Below are 8,863 nucleotides of genomic sequence, written 5' to 3'. Positions count from 1 at the left end.
AACGCCTGGATGGTCGATGTCCGAAGAAATTGGCATGACTTTCGCATACGGTATCCGTTTTGGGCCCATAACTCCCCTCATTTTGAAAAGCTCACAACAATTTTGGATGAACTCGTAGCTTTACCAGGATGTATGATGGATTTTAGCTGCTTGAATTCGTGTGGAAGAACAGGTGCTTGCGTACATGGAACGCCTCGATGGTCGATGTTCTAAGAAATTGGCATAACTTTCGCATACGGTGTCTATTTTGGACACATAACACCCCACATTTCGAAAAGCTCATGATAGTTCTGAATGAACTCGCAGCTTTGTCGTGATGCAGCTTGGATTTTGGCAGTTTGAATTCGTGTTGAAGAATAGGCGCTAGCGTATTCGATATGCTTGGATTGTCGACGTTCGAAGAAATTGGCTTAACTTTCGCATACGACGTCCGTTTTGGACCCATAACTCCCCAGATTCGGGAAAGCTTGTCATAATTCTTAGTGAACTCCCAGCTTCACTGTGGTACATGATGGATTTTGGTAGTTTGAATTCGTGTGGAAGAACTGGCGCTTGCGTAAATGGAACGCCCGGATGGTCGACGTTCGAAGAAATGGGCATAACTTTCGCATACGATGTCTATTTTGGGCCCATAACTCCCCTCATTTTGAAAACCTCACGACAATTTTTGGATGAATTCGTAGCTTCACCAGGACGTATGATGGATTTTAGCAGTTTGAATTCGTGTGGAAGAATAGCAGCTTGCGTACATGGAACACTTGGATTGTTGACGTTCAAAGAAATTAGCATAACTTTTGCATACGGTGTCTGTTTTCGACCCATAACTCCCCACATTTCAAAAAGCTCTTGATAATTCTGAATGAATTTGTATCTTCCTCGTGTTGAAGCTTGGATTTTGGCAGTTTAGATTTGCATGGAAGAACAGGCGCTTGCATACATGGAAGTTTGGATTGTCGACGATCGAAGAAATTGGCATAACTTTCGCATACGGTGTCCATTTAGGGCCCATAACTCCCCTGATTTTCGAAAAGCTTAAGATGATTTTGGATGAACTCGTAGCTTTACCAGGACATATCATGGATTTTCATAGTTAGAATTCTTGTGGAAGAACAAGCGCTAGCGTACATGGAGCGCTTGGATTGTCGACGCTCGAAGAAATTGGCTTAACTTTCACAAACGGTGTTCGTTTTGGACCCAAAACTCCCCACATTTCGGAAAGCTCGTGATAATTCTGAATGAACTCCTAGCTTCACCGTGATGTATGATGGATTTTGGTTGTTTGAATTCGTGTGGAAGAACAGGTGCTTGTGTACATGGAACCCCTGGATGGTCGATGTTCGAAGAAATTGGCATAACTTTCGCATACGGTGTCCATTTTGGGCCCATAACTCCCATCAATTTGAATAGCTCACGACAATTTTGGATGAACTCATAGCTTCACTTGGACGTATGATGGATTTTTGCAATTTGAATTCGTGTGGAAGAACAGGCCTTTGCGTACATAGAACGCTTGTATTGTCGATGTTCGAAGAAATTGGCATAACTTTTTCACACGGTGTCCGTTTAGGGCCCATAACTCCCCTCATTTTGAAAAACTTACGATGATTTCGGATGTACTCGTTGCTTCACCAGGATGTATGTTAGATTTTGGCAGTTTGAATTCGTGTGGAAGAACAGGCGCTTGAGTACATGGAACGCTTGGACTGTTGATGTTCGAAGAAATTGGCATAACATTCGTATACGGTGTTCTTTTTGGACCCATAACTCCCTACATTTTGAAAAGCTCACGATAATTCTGAATGAACTCCTAGCTTCACAGTGGTGTATGATGGATTTTGGCTGTTTGAATTCATGTGGAAGAACAGGCGCTTGCATACATGGAACGCCTAGATGGTCAATGTTCAAAGAAATTGGCATAACTTTTGCATACGGTGTCCGTTTTGGGCCCATAACTTCCCTCATTTTGAAAAGCTCATGACAATTTTGGATGAACTCATTCCTTCACCAGGACGTATGATGGATTTTGGCAATTTGAAATTGTGTGGAAGAATAGGCGCTTGCGTACATGGAATGCTTGGATTTTTGACGTTCTAAGAAATTAGCATAACTTTCGCATACGTTGTCTGTTTTGGACCCTTAACACCCTACATTTCAAAAAGCTCTTGATAGTTCTGAATGAACTCGCAGCTTTGTCGTGACATAGCTTGGATTTTCGCAGTTTGAATTCGTGCGAAAAAATAGGTGCTCACATCCATTGAAGCTTGGATTGTTGACGTTCGTAGAAATTGGCATAACTTTCTCATATGGTGTCGATTTAGGGTCCATAACTCTCTTAATTTTGAAAAGCTTAAGATGATTTTGAATGAACTCATAGATTTACCAGGACGAATGATGGATTTTAGCAGTTTAAATTCGTGTGTAAGAACAGGCTCTAGTGTACATGGAACACTTAGATTGTCGACGTTCGAAGAAATTTGCTTAACATTCGTAAACGATGTCCGTTTTGGACCCAGAACTCCCCACATTTTGGAAAGCTTGTGATAATTTTGAATGGACCCCAACTTCACCGTGACGTATGATGGATTTAGGTAGTTTTAATTCGTGTGGAAGAATAGTTGTTTGCGTACATGAAACGCCTGGATGGTCGACGTTCGAAGAAATTGGCATAACTTTGGCATATGGTGTCCATTTCTTGCCCATAACTCCCCTCACTTTGAAAAGCTCAAGACAATTTTGGATGAACTCGTGGCTTCACCAGGACGTATGATGGATTTTGGCAGTTTGAATTCGTGTGGAAGAACAGGCGCTTACATACATGGAACGCTTGGATTGTTGACGTTCGATGAAATTGGCATAACTTTTATATACAATGTCTGTTTTGGACACATAACTCCCCAGATTTCGAAAAGCTTGTGATAATTTTGAATGTACTCGGAGCTTCGTCGTAATGTAGCTTGGATTTTGGCCGTTTGAATTGGTGTGGAAGAATAGGCGCTTCCGTACATGGAACGCTTGGATTGTTGACGTTCGAAGAAATTGGCATAACTTTCGCATACGGAGTCAGTTTTGGACCCATAACTCCCCACATTTCGAAAAGTTCATGATAATTCTTAACGAACTCCCAGCTTCACCGTGCAGTATGATAGATTTTGGCGATTTGAATTCGTGTGGAAGAACAGGCGCTTGTGTACATAGAATGCCTGGATAGTCGATGTTTGAAGAAATTGGCATAACTTTTGCATATGGTGTCCGTTTTGGGCCCATAACTCCCCTCATTTTGGAAAGCTCATGACCATTTTGGATGAACTCATAGCTTCACCAAGATCTATGATGGATTTTGCCAGTTTGAATTCGTGTGGAAGAACAGCCGCTTGCGTATGTGGAACTCTTGGATTGTTGACGTTTGAAGAAATTGGCATAACTTTCACATACGGTGTCGGTTTAGGGCCCATAACTCCCCACATTTCAAAAAGCACGTGATAATTCTGAATGAATTCACAGCTTTATCGTGACGAAGCTTGAATTTTGGCAATTTGACTTCGTGTGGAAGAACAGGCGCTTGCGTACATGGAAGCTTGGATTGTCGACGTTCGAAGAAATTGGCATAACTTTCGCGTACGGTGTCCATTTAGGGCCCATAACTCTCCTCATTTTGAAAAGCTTGAAATGATTTTGGATGAACTCTTAGCTTCACAAGACGTATGATTGATTTTAGCAGTTTGAATTCGTGTTGAAGAATAGGCGCTAGCGTACATGGAATGCTTGGATTGTCGACATTCGATGAAATTAGCTTAACTTTTGCAAACGATGTCCGTTTTGAACCCAGAACTCCCCACATTTTGAAAAGCTCGTGATAATTCTGAATGAACTACTAGCTTCACCATGATGAATGATGGATTTTGGCAGTTTGAATTCGTGTGGAAGAACAGGCACTCGCATACATAGAACCCCTGGTTGGTCGACATTCGAAGAAATTGGCATAACTTTTGCATACTGCGTCCGTTTTGGGCCCATAACTCCCCTCATTTTTAATAGCTCACGACAATTTTGGATGAACTCGTAGCTTCACCTGCTCATATGAGGGATTTTTGCAATTTGAATTCGTGTGGAAGAACAGGCACTTGCGTACATGGAACGCTTGAATTGTTGACCTACGAAGAAATTGGCATAACTTTCGTACCCGGTGTTCGTTTAGGGCCCATAACTCCCCACATTTTAAAAAATGAGATGATTTCGGATGAACTCGTTGCTTCCCCTGGATGTATGAGGATTTTGACAGTTTGAATTCGTGTGGAAGAATAGGCGCTTGCGCACATGGAACGCCTAGATGGTTGGTGTTCAAAGAAATTGGCATAAATTTTGCATACGGTGTCCATTTTTGGACCATAACTCTCCTCAATTTGAAAAGCTCACGACAATCTTGGATGAACTTGTAGCTTCACCAGGTAGTATGAAGGATTTTGGCAGTTCGAATTCATGTGGAAGAACAGGCGCTTGCACACATGGAATGCTTGGATTTTTTATGTTCTAAGAAATTGGCATAACTTTCGCATACGGTGTCTGTTTTGGACCCATAACACCCCACATTTCAAAAAGCTCGTGATAGTTCTGAATGAACTCGCAGCTTCGCCCTCACGTAGCTTGGATTTAGGCAGTTTGAATTCGTGTGGAAGAACATGCGCTTGTGTACATGGAACGCCTGGATGGTCGATGTTAGAAGAAATTGGCATAACTTTCGCATATGGTGTCCGTTTCGAGCCCATAACTCCCCTCATTTTGAAAAGCTCAAGACAATTTTGGATGAACTCGTAGCTTCACCAGGACGTATGACAGATTTTGGCAGTTTGAATTCGTGTGGAAGAACAGGCGCTTGCATACATGGAATGCTTGGATTGTTGACGTTCGAAGAAATTGGCATAACTTTCATATATGATGTCTGTTTTGCAACCATAACTCCGCACATTTCAAAAAGCTCGTGATAATTTTGAATGAACCCGGAGCTTTGTCGTAACGTAGCTTGGATTTTGGTAGTTTGAATTCACGTGGAAGAACAGGCGGTTGCGTACATGGAACGCTTGGATTGTTGACGTTCGAAAAAATTGGAATAACTTTCGCATGCGGTGTCTGTTTTGGACCCATAATTCCCCACATTTTGAAAAGCTCGTGATAATTCTGAATGAACTCCTAGCTTCACCGTGAAGTATGATGGATTTTGGCGGCTTGAATTCTTGTGGAAAAGCAGGCACTTGTGTACATGGAACGCCTGGATAGTAGATGTTCGAAGAAATTGGCATAACTTTCGCATACGATGTCCGTTTTTGGGCCCATAACTCCCCTCATTTTGAAAAGTTCACGACAAGTTTAGATGAACTTGTAGCTTCACCAAGATGTATGATGGATTTTGGCAGTTTGAATTCGTGTGCAAGAACAGGCACTTGCGTATGTGGAACGCCTGGATTGTTGACGTTCGAAGAAATTGGCATAACTTTCGCATACGGTGTCGGTTTAGGGCCCATAACTCCCCACCTTTCAAAAAGCTCATGATAATTCTGAATGAATCCCCAGCTTCAGCATGACGAAGCTTGGATTTTGGCAGTTTGAATTCGTGTGGTAGAACAGGCGCTTGCGTACATGGAACTTGGATTGTCGACGTTTGAAGAAATTAGCATAACTTTCGCATACGGTGTCCATTTAGGGCCCATAACTCTCCTCATTTTGAAAAGCTTAAGATGATTCTTGATGAACTCTTAGCTTCACAAGACGTATAATGGATTTTAGCAGTTTGAATTCGTGTGGAAAAATAGGCGCTAGCGTACATGGAACGCTTGGATTGTCGACGCTCGAAGAGATTGGCTTAACTTTCACAAATGGTGTCCGTTTTGAACCTAGAACTCCACACATTTCGGAAAGCTCGTGATAATTCTAAATGAACTCCCAGATTCACCTAGACATATGGTGGATTTTTGCAGTTTGAATTCGTGTGGAAGAACAGGCGCTTGCAAACGTAGAACGCTTGGATTGTTGACGTTCGAAGAAATTGGCATAACTTTCGTACATGATGTCCGTTTAGGGCCCATAACTCCCCTCATTTTGAAAAATAAGATGATTTCAGATGAACTCGTTGGTTCACCTAGACGTATGATGGATTTTGGCAGTTTGAATTCGTGTGGAAGAACAAGCGCTTGCGTACGTAGAACGCTTGGATTGTTTACATTCGAAGAAATTGGCATAACTTTCGCATACGGTGTCTGTTTTGGACCCATAACTCCCCACATTTTGAAAAGCTCATGATAATTCTGAATGAACTCCCACTTTACTGTGATGTATGATGGATTTTGGTAGTTTGAAAATAGACGCTTGCGTACCTAGAACGTCGGGATGGTCGATGTTCGAAGAAATTGGCATAACTTTCGCATACAGTGTCCGTTTTGGGACCATAACTTTTCTCATTTTGAAAAGCTCACGACAATTTTGGATGAACTCGTAGCTTCACCTGGTCGTATGAAGGATTTTAGCAGTTTGAGTTCGTGTGGAAGAACAGGCGCTTGTGTACATGGAATGCTTGGATTGTTGATGTTCTAAGGAATTGGCATAACTTTCGAATACGGTGTTTGTTTTGTACCCATAACACCCCACATTTCAAAAAGCTCATGATAGTTCTGAATGAACTCGTAGCTTCGTCGTGACGTAGCTTGGATTTTGGCAATTTGAAATCATGTGGAAGAACAGGCGCCCGCGTCCATTGACGCTTGGATTGTTGACGTTCAAAGAAATTGGCATAACTTTCGCATACAGTGTCAATTTAGGGCCCATAAGTCCACTCATTTGAAAAGCTTAAGATGATTTTGGATGAACTCATAGCTTCACCAGGACGTATGATGGATTTTTTCAGTTTAAATTCGTGTGGAAGAATAGGCGCTAGCGTACATGGAACGCTTAGATTGTTGACGTTCGAAGAAATTTGCTTAACATTCATAAACGGTGTCCGTTTTGGACCCAGAACTCCCCACATTTCGAAAAGCTTGTGATAATTTTGAATGAACTCCCAACTTCATGGTGATGTATGATGGATTTTGGCATTTTGAATTTGTGTGGAAAAACTGTTGCTTGCAAACATGAAACGCCTGGATGGTCGACGTTCGAAGAAATTGGCATAACTTTCGCATACGGTGTCAATTTTTGAACCATAACTCCCCTCATTTTGAAAAGCTCAAGACTATTTTGGATGAACTCGTAGCTTCACCAAGACGTATGATGGATTTTGCCAGTTTAAATTCGTGTGGAAAAATAGGCACTTGCGTACATGGAACGCTTGGATTGTTGACGGTCGAGGAAATTGGCATAACATTCATATACGATGTCTATTTTGGACCCATAACTCCACACATTTCAAAAAGCTTGTTATATAATTTTGAATGAACTTGTAGCTTCGTCATAACGTAGCTTGGATTTGGGCAGTTTGAATTCGTGTGGAAGAACAGGCGCTTGCGTACATGGGACGCTCAGATTGTTGACGTTCGAAGAAATTGACATAACTTTCGCATACGGTGTCTGTTTTGGACCTATAACTCTCCTCATTTCGAAAAGCTCGTGATAATTCTGAATGAACTCCCAGCTTCACCGTGATGTATGATCGATTTTGGCGGTTTGAATTTGTGTGGAAGAACATGTGCTTGCGTACATGGAATGCCTGGATGGTCGACATTCGAAGAAATCGGCATAACTTTTGCATACGGTGTTCCTTTTGGGCCCATAAATCCCCTCATTTTGAAAAGCTCACAACAATTTTGGATGAAATCATATCTTTACCAGTATATATGATGGATTTTGGTAGTTTGAATTCGTGTGGAAGAACAGCCGCTTGCGTACAGGGAACGCTTGGATTGTTGACGTTCGAAGAAATTGGCATAATTTTCACATACGGTGTCGATTTAGGGCCCATAACTCCCTACATTTCGAAAAGTTCGTGATGATTCTGAATGAATTCGCAGCTTCGTCATGATAAAGCTTGGATTTTGGTAGTTTGAATTCGTGTGGAAGAGCAGGCCCTTGCATACATGGAAGCTTGGATTGTCGACGTTCGAAGAAATTGGCATAACTTTCGCATACAGTGTCCATTTAGGGCCCATAACTCCACTCATTTTGAAAAGCTTAAGATGATTTTGGATGAACTCGTAGCATCACAAGACGTATGATGGATTTTAGCAGTTTGAATTCGTGCAGAAGAATAGGCGCTAGCATACATGGAACTCTTAGATTGTCGACGTTCGAAGAAATTGGCTTAACTTTTGCAAATGGTTTCCGTTTTGGACCCAGAACTCCAAACATTTCGAAAAACTCGTGATAATTCTGAATGAACTCCCAGCTTCACCGTGATGTATTCTCACACCCCAAATATATACAGATAACCATACTAATTCCTATGTCGAAATGATATTGGTAACTCGATCTAGACATAAAATTTAGATATACTTTTTTTTAATAAAATGAAATGAGCATTTGCACAATTATGTCCCTATTTATTAACTTCAAATCACCTGTGATGATCATATATTATATCAAAGTCAATGATAATATAACCATAATCCAACATGTATGTTCTAAGGTTATAAACACATCTATAGGCTATTTCAAAAGTTATACAAGACAGGACCCCCAAAATACAACACAATAGAGTGTAAGCTCAAAACAATAGCCCACAAAATAACCCTACTGGTCGTCATCCATGTACATTGATCTTTGGAATCCCGTAATAGCTCCACAGCTAGCCGTGCCCTCTACATAGTTCCATGCTCACCTACAATGCAAGAACTACATAAGCCAATGCTTAGTAAGCAAGAATCATGCATGTCATGAGTATGAG

This window comes from Olea europaea, chromosome 7, assembly GCF_002742605.1.
Source record: "Olea europaea var. sylvestris chromosome 7, O_europaea_v1, whole genome shotgun sequence".
Classification (NCBI taxonomy): domain Eukaryota; kingdom Viridiplantae; phylum Streptophyta; class Magnoliopsida; order Lamiales; family Oleaceae; genus Olea; species Olea europaea.
The sequence above is the reverse complement of the archived record's forward strand: the minus strand, read 5'-3'. Positions refer to the sequence as shown.